Below are 18,213 nucleotides of genomic sequence, written 5' to 3' on the forward strand. Positions count from 1 at the left end.
ACTACTGTACACATTGGAGCAGTATGGCATTAAGGGAAAGTTGCTACAATGGATAAAAGGATGGTTGAGTGGGAGAAGACAGGGTAGTAATCAATGGACACTGCTCTTTGTGGACTAATGTTATTAGTGGTGACCTCCAGGGTCCATTGTTGTTTTGCATTTTTATCAGTGATATTGATGAAGGTATATCAAGTTTAATGTCAAAGTTTGCAGATGATACAAAGGTTGGCAGGGTTGTTAATAACAGTAATGACAGTATGCTGCTGCATCAGGATCTGGAAAAGTTGGGCAGATGGGCTGTAGAAGTGGCAGCTGAAGTTTAACATTGACAAATGCAAAGTACTGCATATGGGTAGCAGTAACCCCAGAGAAATGTACCAAATGGGTCATGTTACACTCAGGTTAGTGGAGAATAAAAGAGACCTGGAGGTAATTGTGCAGTCAGATTTGAAGTTTTCTGAACAGTGCAGACAGGCTGCTGGTGTAGATCATGGGATCTTGTCAATGATATACAGGAATTTTGCTAGTAGGGATTAGGTGGTGGTTATCCCCTTGTATAAGGCAGTGGCCAGGCCACACCTTGAGTACAGCGTATAGGTCTTAAAGCCTCATTTTAGGAAGGATGTAGAGTTGCTAGAATGAGTACTGAGAAGGGCAACAAGGCTGGTGAGGGGAACAAAGGGGGTGCTCTTACAAAGAAAGGCTTAAGTTCTGCAAATTGTAGCATCTGGAGACTAGGCACCTGTGAGGTGATATGATTGGTGTGTATAAGGCCTTGAATGGATTGAGCAGGCTCAATGCTGATGGGATTCTTTCTCTTCTCAAATTACAAACCTCAGTGGGCATAACCTGAAATTGAGGAAAGACAGTTGTTGAATAGATGTGTGAAAATTTGCTTTTAACCAGTGGGTAATTGATTTCTGGAACAAGCTTCCATCTGTTGTTTTGGAAGTTTGTAGCTTAAATAAATTCAACGAAGAAGTGGATAGACTTTTGAAGTGAATGGATGGATGAAATATGAAGGTTTTTTTTTTTTTTTTTTTTTTTGTTGATGCTGTATAAACATAAACTTGCTTTCTTGCATCATGTGCGTCTACTAATGGGTTCGAGCCCGTCACCACCAAATGCGGAGGATGCAGAAAGATCAAGGGAATGACCATCGCATATTCCCGGAGCAATATGGCCTTAGTTGCTAATGCTCCTAAAAACCAAATAACTAACAATAATTAACAAGCATCTACTAATGCTAATGCTATTTATTTATTTATTTTATTTTTTTTTTTTTACAATAGAATAAGTTAAAATTTCATCTAGAGCTTAAAATGCACTTAAAGGTAACTATCACCTTTAACGAACTGCTGGAATTGGGACGTACAGTTATAGCAAAGAAGTTTTGAGAACTCTGCTTGATAACCCTTCCCCATTTGTAAAAAGTACATTAGCATAAGAGATTGATGTATTTTTTTTTTCACAATATACATCATTAAAAATTCCAGTGCTATTTATATGCTGATGGTATGATCATATTCACATGCTCATATCTGGACTGTAAGAAAGTTTTAATTTAAAAAAAAAAAAAAAAAAAAAAAAAAAAAAAAGAAACAAAGAAAACCAAAACCTAAAATTCTAAAATTTTAAACATTTCTCAAAATGTATAGGTTCAAGTTTAGCAGAAATAATTTAAAGTTTTAATAGAGGCTGGAATGAAGGTGGTGTGGGGATAAAAATATTGGAATTCCACTAGCAGAAACACAACTAAAAATTCCAATCCCCATCTTGCTCCTTATCAGTGGTTACTGAAACAGAGCTCAAATTTTTCTTGAATTAATCAAATCTAAAAACCAGCAAAGAGAAAGCTTGGTACAGTCAGTCCTCGTATAACACGTGTTTACACTACACGAATTCGATCATACACGATTTATAAATAGGGGAACGATATCTTATATAACACGAACCGAATTTGGTTATGCACGATTCGCCTTTGTGTTTACAAGAAATGGCAGTCGAACGCAGAATCACCCCAACCGAACACAATAAGATAGGAATGAAGAGAATATTCTGAAAATGTATTTATGTTTTTTATATCAGTGAAGGGGAAACACATTTCACCATAATAACGTAAAAACTAACACAATTCCAGCTATTGGTATAATCGAAAATGCAATTAGATCGAGTTTACTACCAGTTTATAACAGATTCCACTAGCAGAAACACAACTATAAATTTTTTTTATTGTTTTATGGTAGTAACCCCTAGAAATGTGCTTTAGTAAAATGTGAGATGTTAATATTGTATCTCTGCCCTTATGGTGTTGTTTATTCAGTTGCTACACGCGCACAGCTTTGTTTATGTGTATCAAGCGTGCCTCCTCGTTTTGTAATTGTGCTTTATTCCCTAAAAATGAGTAAAATACTTAAAATGTGTGAAAAGGAAGCATCCTGCTGAAGTCACTGCAGATTCAGAGAGAAAAAGAAAAGCAATATCGATAAACAGAGGCGGACTGGGTCAAAAATTCTTACCCGGGAAAATTTATATTGGCCTCATACTATGGTTTATGGCCAAAATCACACCAGCCTCCGGGGTTTCCCCGGTAAAGCTTATGGCCAATACGCCTCTGTCGATAGAGAAAAAATATGAAATTGTGAAATGCTTTGGGCGAAATGAAAGACCATGTGATATTGCATGTGTTACAGACCTAAATGAGGCAACCCCGAGAATTACAAAGAATGCAGAGAAAATAAGAACAAGTTTCATAGCAGGAACGACTCAAAGTGTAATTAAAATCCATTAGATTTAAGACACACAGAATTGGAAGAGATGGAATGGCTGTCATCTGTTTGGATAGAAAATAAAACAAAAAACAAGTTTGTTTACGATAGAAGCAAAAGTATTAGCAATATTTTATTACGTAATAGTCGTAATAAAATACTTACGTATTTTATTACGATTATTTATTGTGTTTGGTAATGTTTTGGTTACAAATGTGTGTTCAATCTTGGGTGGTCGGCACATAACCCTATTTTTCCCATAGGGCCTGTTTTTTATATTGCACGATTTTGCATTGCACAAGGATTTCTAGGAACGCAACTATCGTGCTATATGAGGACTGACTGTATTGCTTTTTATTTATATGTTACTGAGCGAGAAATTAATAATTAGACCTATTCTGTAACAGAAGCTTGTGAAAACTCTGAACAAGCAATGAGCTGGTTATCAGGATTTAAAGATTGACAGAAGTTACTGCTAAGGATAAAGGGATGATTGAGTGACAGAAGACAGTGTGTGGTTATAAATGGGCACTACTCTTATTGGATTAATGTTATTAGTCTAGTGCCTTGGGCTTCAGTGATGAGTCCCTTATTCTTTTTAATATTTATTAATAATATTGAGGAAAGCATATGAAGCTTATTTTCTGCTGCAGATTGATACAAATTGCCAGGGTGGCTTATGACAAGAATCAAGATATATACTACTTAAACAACCAAAAAATTAAACAGATGGACTGAGAGGTGGAAATTGATTGGTAACATTGATAAATGCAAGTCACTGCACTCAAAGTGGTGGAGAAAAATAGAGACATATGGTTAATTGTATAGTCCAACATGAAGATTTTTGAGAGTGTAGACAGGCTGCTAAGACATCTCATGGAATTCTCTCAAAAATATAAAGAATTTTGCCAGCAAGGACAAAGAAGTAATTGTAGTATTTTGTGAGCCCATGGTAAGGATACATCTTGAGTACCTTACAGTTCTGTAAGCCTCATTTTACAGTTCTGTAAGCCTCATTTTAAGAAAGATATGGATCTGTTGAAATAGATGCAGAGAAGAGTAACAGGATTAGTCAAGGGCACAAAAGGGTGCTCTCACCATAAAAGACTTCATTTCTGCAAATTTCAGCACTTGGAAACTAGGCACTAGTGAGGAGGTCTGATTGAAGTGTTTAAGGCTTTAAATGGATTGAGTAAACTGAATGCTGATGGTATCCTTACTCTTTTTAAGACAATGTGCATAAAAAAAGAGACATAATTGAAAATGGATAGTTGCAGAATAGATGTGTGGAAATTTGCTTTCAGCAAGAGATCGTTGCTACTACCAGTACTAATAAAATATGAATTATAAAGCTACGACTGGTGGATCAAGTGGAGTCTCTTCTGATGAATGGTTTTCAGACGGATCGCCATAGGTGGTGCTCATCTTTATTAGGCATTTATAATGCAAACAAAGCAGTTACCCTCTGACTGTTTCCAAGATAGGTGAGAGTAGTGAAGCACATAACAGTGCATTGTAGTTTTTTTTTTTTTTTTTTTTTATGGGGCAGAAGGAAATTATTTGTCACAAGCAAATTTCCAATTCCTTGCTTCAAGAGATTTGGCATTAATGGTGCAAAAGGTATTCAATGAATGGCTAGTAGAATTTGATTGTAAAATGGCCACAGAATGCAGAAAATTTGTTTAATAAAAGTTAATCCAGAGCAGTATCATTATACTCATTAGTGTAAGAGCTTGCACTCTTTTTTTTTTTTTTTTTTTTTTTTTTGTAGGTACATTTACATATATATTTATATACATTAGCACCTGTTATCTTCGCCATATCTGTTCATTTGCATGTAACAACGTGACTCCCAGGGGATGAATTTTCACGAAATTTTATTTTTAGTTCTTTTATAAAGATTTGTTAAGCCATTGCCAATTTTCATTAAAATCGAGCAGATAGAAATCCTGCAATTATTATTTCTTTTTTCCATACAATTTGCATGTAGAAAAGAAACTGATAGATTAGATGTAGTTTGAATGCAGTATTGTTAGCTCTAGATAGCCTGTGCATGCTTTGTATGTATTGTTATGTAAGGCATAAGAATGTGGTGATCACAGCAGCATATACGTCTCAAATTTGCTAATGATGACCTTGCTACAGCTTTGAGAGATGAGTGACATCTTGATGTTGCATTTGAACAGTTCCTGGCTAAACACTGGAAATATGACTCCTTCAAGCGAGAATGTGACTCCAAACAATATCACTATGTCAAAAGTCCATCCATATGGCCAGTTGGAGCTATCATATTGAGAGCAACATGCTATAGTGGGAGAACATTTATAGGAGAGCAACATGCTATAATGATAAACTACGAAATGCACTTCATTTAACCCCAAAAGTGGACGCTCCAGTATGCAATCACCTGTTTCCCTGCCACCTGAGTCACCTCCCTGTAGATATTTATGGACGACAACCCCAAAATCTAATCTACTCAGCTGAGATGCATATCACAACCTGAATCACATCAAGGGCAACAGCCTGTCTTCGAAAAAACCAAACGACTAGAGCTCGACCAATTAAGAGCACCCCCTTTATCCCCATGGTCAAACTACTGTACCAGAATGTCAGCAGCTTGAAGAATAAACTTGAAACCATTGCCAACATTTTATTATCTAAAGAATTTGATATGCTGTGCCTCATCGAGACTTGGCTGGAACCCACTGAGGATTACATTGCAGCTATAACTCCCAGTGGCTATGGTGCCATGCTCACATTCAGGGATAAAAGGAGGGTATAGCTCTAAAAGATTTCGCAGGCCGGCCACTAGTTAGTACACCGGACCGAACCTATTGGTAACTGTCTAGGAGGATTCCGGATCAGCTAGTGTATAATCTTCCTACCTCTACTCTGCCAGATAGTGACTGGAGGGAGTCCGAGTAGTGTGTATGCAGGGAGCATTGTCGAGGCCACGATGTCAAGGATCTGAGTATATTCTTAACACGTGTACGCCATATCCAAAAATTTCATTACTTCATACAGCATGTCCCACCCACTCTTTCTTACAATACACCATGAATTTTCAAACTAATAGAGCAAGCTTATCTGCGAAGAGATCTAAACCTCCAAAGCACATTCCTAATTCATTTCACAAATATACGTGGTCTCAATTCTAATCTCAACGATATCCATTTCCACTTGCAGTCTGCCAAACCCCATGTACTTTTTCTCACAGAATCACAGTTATCAGTTGATTGAACTACTGCTCATCTCAGATGCCCAAATTATTCGCTGTATGATTCCTTTCGCCTCAAAGGTGGTACTTGTGCATATGTCCGTTCTGATATTCCTTGTCAGAGACTTGGCAATTTGGAATCTCCTCTCTTTGATCTTCTCTGGCTTAAAATCTCTCTACCTCATTGTGTCAAATTCATCTGTTGTCTCTACCATTCTCCCAACTCCACTAATCACTTGGAGCTCTTTGACTTCCTCTCTTTGCAACTTGACTTTCTCCAGTCCAACTTTCCTAAGAGTGAGGTAATTTTCCTTGGTGATTTTAATGTTCACAACTCCAGCTGGCTTACGTTTTCTAGTCACACCGACCCAGCAGGTCGAGATGCTGAGGCTTTTGCAATTACTAATGACCTTGCACAGATTGTTCCTTTACCTACAAGAATACCGGACAATCCTACTCATAGAGCCAATACGCCTGATCTTTTTCTCACAAACAACCCTTCTAAGTACATGGTTGAAGTGAGAAGTCCTTTAGGCACTTCATTTGCATTACAAGAATGCAAAATGGGATGACCTGCGAGACTGCTTTTCTTCTTTTCCATGGTCGGATTACTATTTCAAAACTTCTGATGTCAACGTTTGCTCAGATCGTGTCAGTGAATTATTCTTGCAGGAATGGAATCCTTTATCCCACACTCCACTTTAAAATCTTGTCCTTTATCTAAACCTTGGTTTTCCAATAAATGTGCTAAGGCTGTTCAAGAGAAGAATGTTGCATATCATAATTGGCTTGGTTCTAATTCTTCAGTTTCATTTTCTACCTACACCAAAGCTCGCAACAATTGTAAAGCAATTATTAATCAATCTAAACTAGAGTTTGAACAGGCTAAGAGTAGAAAACTTGCTACTTACCCTAATGGTAGCCGAGCATTCTGGTCTCTTGCCAAAGTTATTGGCTGCAACTTGTGCCCATTTCTGCTCCCACCTCTGTCCAAACCAATGGTTCTGTTGTCACTTCAGCCAAGGATAAAGCTGACCTGCTAGCATACCATTTTTCTTCCAGCTCATGTATTAATGATCTTGGGAAAACACCTCCCACCATTCCCAACACACTCCATTCAATGCCCCTGTGGTCTACCATCAAAAGGATATCAGAAGGATTTTGATGAATCTTGATGCTAAGAAAGCTCCAGGTACTGATGGTATTTTTCCACTTGTTCTCAAAACCTGTGCTCCTGAACTTACTCCTATTCTTTGCTGCCTTTTTTCACTTACTTATTCCAAAGGTGTTTTTCCTTCTGCTTGGAAATTTGCTCATATCCAGCCTGTTCCTAAAAAGGGTGACAAATCCCTCCCATCCAATTATCACCCCATTGCAATTACTTCTACTCTTTCTAAAGTAATGGAGAAATCAATTAACCGCCAACTCTTAAAATACCTAGAAACCTTCCGTCTGATCAACGATCACCAGTATGGATTCCGTCAGTGTCGATCCACTGTGTGATATTCTGGCTTATGTTATCCATTTATGGACTAATTCATGGAAAGGTTCGGTGAAACACAAGTAGTTGTTCTTGACATCCCAAAGGCTTTTGATCATGTTTGGCATAAAGGTCTTCTAAACAAGCTTCCATCTTATGGTTTGCCAACTGTTTTTAGTAATTGGTTATCCAGTTTTCTCTCTGATCGCTCACTGAGGGTGATGGTAGATGGCTCTCTGTCTTCTAACTTCTCCACTAATGCCGGTGTCCCCCAAGGTTCAGTTCTCTTCCCCGCTCTTTTCCTCTTGTATATTAATGACCTTCTTCCATTGACTGGAAATCCTATCCACAGATTTGACGATGATAGCACATTGCATTCCACTTTCCATATTGAGAAACCTTGTCCTGCTCAATCAGCTTCAACTTCTCGAAAATCTGCTGCTAATTCCTTAAATGCTGATCTCCAGTGGGTCAAAGACAACTTAGTTGATTTCAACCCTTCTAAAACTCAGTCTTGTCTTATATCTAGCAAAAAGGATTCTTCTGCTCCTATGCCTATCTTTAGTGACACTCCGATTTCTAGGCAAAATGATATATCTCTTTTAGGGATCAACCTGACATCTAATATCTCTTGGCACAAGCACATTACAAATATTGCTTCCTCTGCATCTAAAAAACTTGGTTTTCTCCTTTTTCTCTCGGCGTTACTTTTCTTCCAAACAGATGCTCACTCTGTATAAATCGCAAATCCGCCCTGCCATGGAATATTGTTCCCACATCTGGGGTGGTGCCCCCAAAACCTCTCTCAGGCTTCTTGATTCCATTCAGAAGAGGGCAGTTAGGTTAATTGGTGATTCATCTCTAACAGTGTCTCTCCACTCGCTTTCTCATAGACGTATTGTTTCTGCTGCATGCCTCTTCTACAGATACTTCCATGGGCACTGTTCTTCTGAATTGGCTTCTATAATTCGCGCTCTCCTTTCAAAACAGTCCGAACGCGTGCTGCCACCAGCCAACATCCATTTACTGTCCAACTTCAAACCCACAGAACCAACTTTTCATCTTCCTCACGTATTCATTCAACTGCCATTTTCTGGAACAACCTTCCTTCATACGTGTTTCCTGAAAATTACAATCTACAGAAGTTCAAGGCTAATGTCGACAGATATCTTCTTTCGTCTTCTCAACCTCCAACCCAAGCACGGTACTAAGTACTATAGGTTCTAATACCTCTCGTGTTTGGGGTTCACATAAAAAAAAAAAAAAGAAGAAAAAAGGGAATGGAGCATGTCACTGTTCTACAAACAAGCCATCCTCACACTTGAGAACAGTATATCTAGCAACTCACTCAGATGATTGCGAAGCACTCTACGCGCTACTTAAATTGAGGTCCCTTTCCACTGAAGTTGTGATCTACATACCACTTAATCCTACAACCGAAACAATGCAAGAGGTGACTAACTGGATCCTTCACTACTTCCACACCTCACCAATGAAAATTGTCTGTGGAGACTTCAACATTCTTCCATGTCTGGATCATATGAAAAGATTTCTCCTATCACAGCTAAGCATGGTGGGCCTTACTATAACCAATGATGGGCCCCACAAGGGGTACAAACCAACTTGACTTAATCCTCATATCATTAGCCTGTACACATGAAACTCCTCAAGATGGCTACTTTAATTCTGACCATGACCCAATCCCAATCCTAATACAACTGGAACCGCTGATCCAAGTTTCAGCACAAAACAACAGGTGATATGAAGAACAATCTGCAGTCCAAAATATATGAATGTTTCCAAATGCATTACAGTAGCATCTCTCATCCCATGATATGTCCTTGAATCCAGTGATTCCCTACTAACAGTCCACCTGTTAACTTAATGGATTTTTATCATAGTAGCTCAATACGCTGCCTCAAAGACAGTTACAATCACTCCCCACTCTAGAGCATGGTGGACCCCTCTTCTAAACTCCAGCTTTTGATTAAAACATCAACTCCATAAGCAGTGGGAGCAATCTGGCAAAATTAATGATAGAGTAGCCTTTTTGAAGTGCACGAGGCATTTTTGACTGTCAAAAATCCCAGTCCATCAAGAGCTATTTGAATGTTTGCTAACAGCTGGAAAGGCACCATACACAGAAAGCAGCACTAGTTTCCTAGTGCAACTTGATCCCCAGAGATGGATTGACTTCATTAACCGATTTGAAGACGTTGCAGTATCGACCAATAACCTCAGCTACCGCTAGGTGGCGGTGAACAGTGAGTTATTCAATTCAGTTCTCCACTAAAATATTCAAATATCAAAGTAAACCTAAAAGGATTATACACGAATTACATATTGACAGAGAGCTTATGATGACCGGAATCTGGATATAGAGTCCGCTAAAGGAATCCTGGACAGGTAATGTGTTAATATTTAATTTTTAGGCATGCATGCTTCGGTTTTTTGTTGTAATGAACAGTCAGTCTGTAGTTGACTCAGCAGCGGAATGCAGCAATAGTCGCTTAAGACAATACGGTGCTTACAAAGTCAAGGACAACATCATGTGGCGACAAAGTTAGGGATTAAAACCTCCCCACCCCCCAACTGTACTTTTCTTCTATTATTCTCACAGGCAATAAGTTGCTTTGCTGTGAGATATTTTAGGAATCTGTGGCCTTTTGTGTGTCTTAAGGGACAAACTTTAGCTGGAAGACATCTGAAGCGGATACAACTAAACTGCATTTAGTTAGTGTGTTTTCTATAACCCGATTAAAACTACACATGGATGACAAACAACTTCCTAATACTGAGGAGTTTCTTCTATCAGTATCTTCGGCTGAAATTCTGGGTTATGATTTTTCTGGGTTTCTCTCCCAAGAGGGAAACAAGATAACTAAAACAGCTGGTAACATCCTCAGAGAAAAGTGGCACAATTTGAAAACCGTGACAATGTCACCTCATTGAAAACGAAAAACTAAAGGCACTTACTCAAGAGGTACAAAACAGAACAGATCTCCTTGATAGGATTATAAATACCTGCCCGGCCTATGTGATGAATTCAGATGCAGCCAGACGAGAGAAATCAGAGCATCTGATGGGATCCGAGGTTATCGATTCTCAGCTGATAAGGGAGCCAGACCTACCATGTTCAAAACCTAATCATTCTGGGTTACTACCTACTTTTCCTAGATCTTATGCAGACACTTTTCGAATTTCGGTACAAAAGACTGGACAACCAAAAGTTAAAACTGATAATGTTATTATTCTTCGAGCTTCAGACACCAGTGGGTGCAAAACAAGTGGCGAAGTTAAAAATCTCGTTACTAATTCCCTCAAGTCTGGTCTTAAGACTGTTAAAATTAAGTCCCTACGCATGATACGAAATAAAGGAGTTATTATAGAAACTGCTACCAATACAGATTTAGAAAATTTATCTGCTTCTGAGTCTCTTACTTCGGTTGGCGTCTCTCTCGGTTGCCCTCACATGGGAAACCTGTCTTTGCTTCTTTACGACATTCCAAAAGATTTAACTAAAGACGAAATAATCGAAAATCTTCATGTGATAAACTTGGCTGACAATGGATTTTCCTTAGAGGAATGTAAACAGGAAATTGCTCTCAGATTTACTACCCGTGCAAGAGTTCGTCACTTTTGAATTGAGTAATAAGCTTCCCGCCAAGAATGTAGAAATGCCTTCTGTCACAAGAAAGGATTTTCTTATCTTGGAGTTCTCACAAATTCCGTCGGTTTACAATTGTAACCAAGTGCTTCGGATATGGGCACACTGCACAGTTTTGGTCCCACGAATCCCCTTCGTGCGGTCACTGTGCCCGCAGTGGTCATGTTTTCTCTGAGTGCCCTCATAAGGAAGAGGCGGCTTGCTGTGCAAACTGCAAGTGACATAAACGGGAGTACAGCCATTCTGTAAAGGACAATGAATGTCCTGAATATAAAAGAGCATTAGAAACCGCAAGAATAAGGACAGCTTATGAGTAATTTGACTCATCACTCTGTACATAATGTAAACAACACTACCTCTCTAAACGGTTCTACGCCAGTTTCGTCTGTGAGGGATACAGGCCGTCTGAGGATTATGCAGATAAACGGACAGCGATCTCGGGCAGTAGCTGACGAGATTAGGCTTTCTGCCGAGACAAATTGTATTGACATTGTCGCTATACAAGAGCCTTATTTTGCACACGTGCAGTCTGGACCACAGTCTAAAATCCTGGGTTACTCGTTAAAAATGAGAATAATACAACCCGTTGACCAGAATCCCAAATCTTGTATATTAATTCTTAATGACTCTTTAGACATCACGGTTCTTCATGGATTTTGCACTCAGTTCTCTACCTGCGTTCTGTCACACACTCCGTAATGAATGTTTACTTAATTTCTCTCTACTGCCCTCCGTCGGAGAAGTTTAATCACTCTCTTGCTTACCTCGAGACTGTGATAAATACTTTGGGACCGAATAGCAATATATTGATCTCGTTGGACGTCAACGCAAAATCAAACTTTTGGCACAGCTCTTCTACAGATGCACGTGGCCTTCTCTTGGAGGAGTTCATAATTAATCATTGTGTTTCAATTCACAAGAAGCCTAATCACCCTCATACTTTCTCAAATTATGCAGGAGAATCTAATATATATAAAACGATGGCAAACTCTCACTTCGATTTGCGGCTTACTGACTGGACTGTGTATACGGACTGGTGCACCAGTGAACATAGAGTCATCTATTATATGCTTACCCCTGATTCTGCCGTTCCATCTTAACACACTTTCTCACAGTCAGAATTAATAAGATTTTCCATCAGAAATATTGATTCTTTTGAAACTTGCTTCTTTTGAAACCAAGCCTATTTCTCATCAAGTGAACTATATTCAAAATGCTATAATAAAAGCGTCATATAAGTCTTCTAGGAAAAAGAGGGTTAATCATAAGACGTGTTCATGGTGGACGTAGGAGTTATCCCAGTTAAGAAGGGAAGTTCATCGAGCCCGTAGGTACTACCAAAGGCATAGAGACTGGCCCCAAGCCGACGTTAATCGTTTTTACCAGCAGTATTCTTCATTGAGGAAAAGCTATGTGAAGGCCATTGCCTGTCGAAAGCGTGAAACATGGATGAATTTCGTTCACACCTCTGGAAATGCCAACCCTTGGGGTCTTCTATACAAGATTGTAAGAGGAAAAACCTCTGGTTCTAACATATTTGGCTCAATTGTGGTGGACTCCATGGAAACACTGAACTGACATGATTCTGCAAATGCAATCTTAGATGCTCTTTTTCCGTTGTATGATCCTACCTCAGACTTAGCTGTTCATTCTAAAATCCAATCAGACAATGAATTTTATGTGTACTCAACAACCACCGAACCTTTTACGTTGGATGAACTGCAGGCTGTCTCGCATAAAGTTAATGTTCAGAAGTGCCCAGGACTAGATCTTGTAGAAAACATTTTTATTATCAGAGTCTTGAAATTAAAACCTTATGTTCTTCTAAACTTATTCAACAGATGCCTTCAGGAAGAAACTTTTCCAGAAATTTGGAAGGTCACTCTAGTTAAGTTGATCAGAAAGCCGGATAAGCCTTCTGGAGCGGCTAGATCGTACAGGCCGATCGCTCTGCTGGCTAATTTGGGTAAATTGCTAGAGCGACTAATGGCCATTAGATTGAATACCCTACTGGTAGAACAGGATCTGCTTTCAAGGAGTCATTGTGGTTTCTGTCCGGAACGTTCCTGCGAGGATGCTCTTGTGGCTTTTGTCTCTTCAGTTCAAAACTCGGTACATAAATATACCCTGGCCGTTTTCATCGACTTCGAGGGCGCCTTCGACTACCTTTGGTGAGAGAGAGCGTCCTGGAGCGTCTGCGATCGGCTAGGTGCTCCAACCACCTTTACCTTTTAATCCGTAATTACTTTGCCAATAGAACCATAATTGTCAAGGCTAAACATAGCCAAGTATCAAGATCAGTATGTAGAGGGTGCCCACAGGGCTCTATATTGGGTCCTTTTACAGTTCCATGTAGTTCCATCGGGAGAGCCACTGCTGCAGTGGCTCTCCCGATCTTTCGATAACATCAAAATAATAGCATATGCAGACGATCTCACCATCTTGGTAAATGGTAACTCTAGGGCCTATCTTGAAACTACCGCAAATTTTGTTCTCCGGGATCTCTACGAATGGACTGTGGCCAATAAGCTTAAAATCAGCTTGTCAAAAACAAAGATGATGATTCTTGGATCAAAGTTGGATATCTCTCATCCTCCATTGGTCAAGATCAACAACATTCGTCTCCCCATAGTTAAAGAGTACAAGGTTCTAGGAGTGGTAATTGATTCCAGTCTCAAGTTTATTCCTCACTTGACAAACTTATCATCTAAAATACGTAGATTTACTGGTGCAATTGTTAGGGTGTCCAGTCTTGAATGGGGGCTCTCCAGAAAAACTTTAAGGATCTATTACAATGCAGTTTTCCTTCCTCTAATCACGTATGCTGCCGGTGCATGGTTTCACAGGGCATGGCTCAAACACTTCAAAGCAAAACTCGCCTCATTGCAGAGAACCATCTTGCGGTGTTTAGTTAAGGCTTGCAGGACAGTCTCGACGCAAGCCCTGCAAGTAGTAGCCGGAACATTACCTTTGGACTTGCAAGTTACTTATAGAGGATTTTTATACAGACTGAAAAAGCAGATTGAGACCAAATTTCTAGGAATAACCATCAACCTTCAAGATGATGCTAAAAGAGAAAGGAGACTGTGGAACGAGTTAGTTAACATCTGGCAGTCTCGATGGGATACAGCTCCCGTTAGTGCAACCACGAGAAAATTTATACCACAAGTTTCATTTCTCCTTGATAAACGTGTTCGATTGTGGTTCTGCATGGACATATTCACGTCCTAACTGTTGACAGGAGATGGATCGATGAACCAGAGTCTTTTTAGGTTCAATTTATCACAAACAGACCTCTGTTCATGTGGATCCCCAGAGAGTTGGGATCACATCTTGTTCCATTGCTCCCTGTATGACGATTTCAGACTTCCTCTTCATGCACTTACTAATTTTCAACGATTACAGGAGTCGTCTCTGCTTCAAAGCTCGGAGTCATATCTCATCCTTCAGGCTTTCGCTCAAGGCATATTTCTTCGAAGGTGTTCAGTGTCGACAGATCTCAGCAGAATGCAGCACAATGGTCCTGCTGATGCATGGCTGGTTAGATCTCCTTTAATTTTCCTCAGTCTGCTGCAAAATTAAGTGCTTTCTTTCTTTTTTTTTAGCAGCACCACTTTCCTTCTTTTATGTATTTATTTATTATTATAATTTCTTTTTTTCTTTTCTTTTTTTTTTTTTTTAGTAGCCTCACTTTCTTTCTTTTATGCATTTATATATTATCATAATTTCTTTTCTTTTTTTTTCTGTTTACTAATTTATTTGGCTTTTTTTTTTTCTTTTAGCAGCACCACTACCTTCTTCCATTTTACTTATATTTTTTATTATTTTTTTTTATTTATTTATTTATTTTATTTTTATCATTTATTTATTTATTTTTATAAATGTTTTATTTTAATAATTTCGGTCCCATATCCAGCACCATGGGTGATCATTTTTCCCCCCTCCGGAATGCCCCCCCCTCCCAGAGGATCCTGGCCTACCTTCTGGCAACATCAGGTGGGTCAGAGTCTCTCTTGAGACAGTACGTGCTTTGCTTTACATGGACTGGCCCACCTTCCCATGGTGTGGACGAGTACCCAGAATCATCTGTTCAGGTGACTGATGCTTCTGGGTAGCCAAGCGGCCAGAACAGAACAACGGAACACACACATAATACACACAAACCGACGTCACACTCATATCTGGCCCATTTGTAGTGATGCTGTTCTTCACAGAGATACGAGGCGTAGTTGAACAAACGTTCTAGGAGCCGCCCTTTACATATACACATGTCCACACAACCTCAGCTACATATTCAATCGTAGTACACAGGACTTGCTGACATCCATCACTATATCTAAATGCCAAATTTTAGCAGCCTTGAATTCAACCCCATCTGCTACAGCTGTGGATGCAGATGGGATACCCCAGTTCATACTCAGATGGCCTGGATCCATATATCATCTAGCCCCTGGTTAGTATCTTCACTGCAGTACCAACCAAACACACCTTTCCCCATTAATGGAATGTTTATCTGGTAAGGCCCCACTGGAAAATAAGAATGCCATAATTAGAGAAACACTTCAGACTCATCCCAAATTCCTCATCTCCTGGAACTTACTAGAAAGGATTCTCCACCACAAATTCATTCATCTCTATAAAGCAGGTTCACCATTACCAATCTCCTTGCCACCACCCACAGCATCCTTGCAGCATTTGAGAGAAAAGAAGAACTCATAACCTACCACAACATTGAAGCAGCATTTGATGCCGTTTAAGTACCTGGCTTCCTATGACTGCTTGAAGACTGTTACTGCATATGCGGGGATGCATTGCATTTCCTCTCATCACTCCTTCAGAACCATACAATCACACTCCATAGCATTAGCATTAGTAGAGGCATTTGATGCAAGAAAGCAAGCTTATGCAGCATCAGCCAAAAAAAAAAAAAAAAACCACTTCCACTTTACCCCTCTGTTCATTCAAAATACCTGTCCAGCTGAGCCTTAAACTTATTTAGGCTATCAACTTCCACGACAAGGGATGGAAGTCTGTTCCACCAACCAACCACCCGCTGGCTAAAGGCAAATTTCCGCACGTCTATCCTACATCTGTCTTTCCTCAATTTGAATTTATGCCCTCTCAAGTGATTATTCTGAGCAAGAGGAAGAATCCCATCAGCATTGAGCATGCTCAAACCATTCAAGGCTTTATACACCTCTATCAGATCACCTCGCTGGTGCCTAGTCTCCAGACACTGTAATTTGCAAAACTTAAGCCTTTCTTCGTAAGAGCACCCCTTTGTTCCATTCACTAATCTTGTTGCCCTTCTCTGTACTCGTTGCAGCAGCTCTACATCCTTCTTGAAATGAGGCCTTCAGACCTGTATACAGTACTCTAGGTGTGGCCTGACCATTGCCTTATACAAGGGAATAATCACCTCCTTATCCCTGCTAGAAAAATTCCTATATATCATTGACAATACACCATGAGCTACTCTTGCAGCCCATCTGCACTGCTCAGAGAACTTCATATCTGCCTGCACAACCACCCCCAGGTCCCTTTCATTCTGTACCACTGTCAGTGTAGTACCACAGAGTTGATATGTTGCTCTGGGGTTGCTGTTTCCCATGTGTAGTACTTTGCATTTGTCAATGTTAAACTTCATTTGCCACCTCTCGGCCCATCTGCTCAACCTTTCCAGATCCTGTTGTAGCAGCATAGTGTCAGTAGTGTCCTTGACAACCCTGCCTACCTTTGTATCATCTGCAAACTTCGACATTAAGCTTGATATACCATCATCAGTATCATTTATAAATACAGAAAACAATAATGGACCCAACACTGAGCCCTGAGGGACTCCACTAATAACATTAGTCCACGATGAGCAGTGTCCATTGATTACCACTCTCTGTCTTCTCCCCCTCAGCCACCCCTTTATCCACAGCAGCAATTTACCTCCAATGTCACACTGCTCCAATTTGTGCAGCAGTCTTCCATGTGCAACAGTATCAAAAGCCTTTCTAAGATCCAAGTATATAATATCAAAGTTATTCCCTGCATCCAGTTCCTTTGTGACTGCATCATAGTATCCAATCAAATTGGTCAGGCAAGACTTCCCCTTAACAAAACACTGCTGTGTCCGAGCTATAACTGAAGTCTTGTCTAAATGATCCTGCAGTGCTAATTCTGGCAGAATCTATATCTAAGCAATTATCTACAGGAATACCACAAGGAAGGTGTTCTCTCCAGCCTCCTCTGTGCTGCCATCATCTCCCCTTTTATAATCTGTAGACCAGATATATTGTCTTATGCTGGCAATTTAAAAATACTGACCTCCATCCAAACAAATGCAAACCCCAATATGATCACAGAGGAAATTAACACTGTGCTCCTCGCACTAGTATGCTACTCAAACAATTTGGCTTTAATATCAACCCAGCAAAGTCTGAGTGCGTACTCTACTCCTTGAAGAAAGGGCCAGCAACCATCTCGCCTATCAGTGGAGTTTCCATTTCTCCTATTTCAGATAATTTTGATTTGGCTGTTATTTTTGACATAAAGCTAAGATGTAACCATTATATCGACAAACTCAACAGGCGGGCAGCACACCTGAAATGGAGAGAGTGAAACATACATAAGGACACAGTAACAAAATATGTTACGACCATCATATACCCCCCCCCCCCCTACTTTATGCAGCAGGAATCTGGGAATCGGAATACTGGCTCCTTGAGTGAGTAACCAAAAATACAGGATGCCACAAGCCCAATCGACTGAAATGGCTGTGGAAATTCCCAGGCTGCCCTCTCACATTGAAGAAAGAAGACCGGGAATTCCCAGAGCCATTTCAGTCATATGGGCTTGTGGTATTCTGTGTTTTTAGGTTACCCACTCGAGGTATGGTCTCATCACATCTCCTTCATTCTGGGATCTCTGTGGCTGGAGGATACCACCTGCCTAGCTCAGAACCACCCCAACAATTTGCCCTCTTCACTCACTTCTCCACTTATCAGATTGCTTCCTACCCTACTGGATGCTCGGGTAATCCAGGATTATCCGAGCATCCAGGAGGGTAATCTATAGACGCGGGATTCTGGGC

The 18,213-nt window shown here is 39.9% G+C and overlaps 1 protein-coding gene across 2 annotated transcripts in view; it reads left to right on the top strand.

The window, feature by feature from the left end:
* LOC150077291 (mediator of RNA polymerase II transcription subunit 25-like) overlaps positions 1-18,213 on the top strand; it is a 763,048-nt gene that overhangs the window by 332,024 nt on the left and 412,811 nt on the right. The gene's annotated exons all lie outside the window — the stretch shown is intronic.

Source organism: Mastigoproctus giganteus, chromosome 12 (genome assembly GCF_048544385.1).
Source record: "Mastigoproctus giganteus isolate SK-2022 chromosome 12, ASM4854438v1, whole genome shotgun sequence".
Lineage (NCBI taxonomy): Eukaryota > Metazoa > Arthropoda > Arachnida > Uropygi > Thelyphonidae > Mastigoproctus > Mastigoproctus giganteus.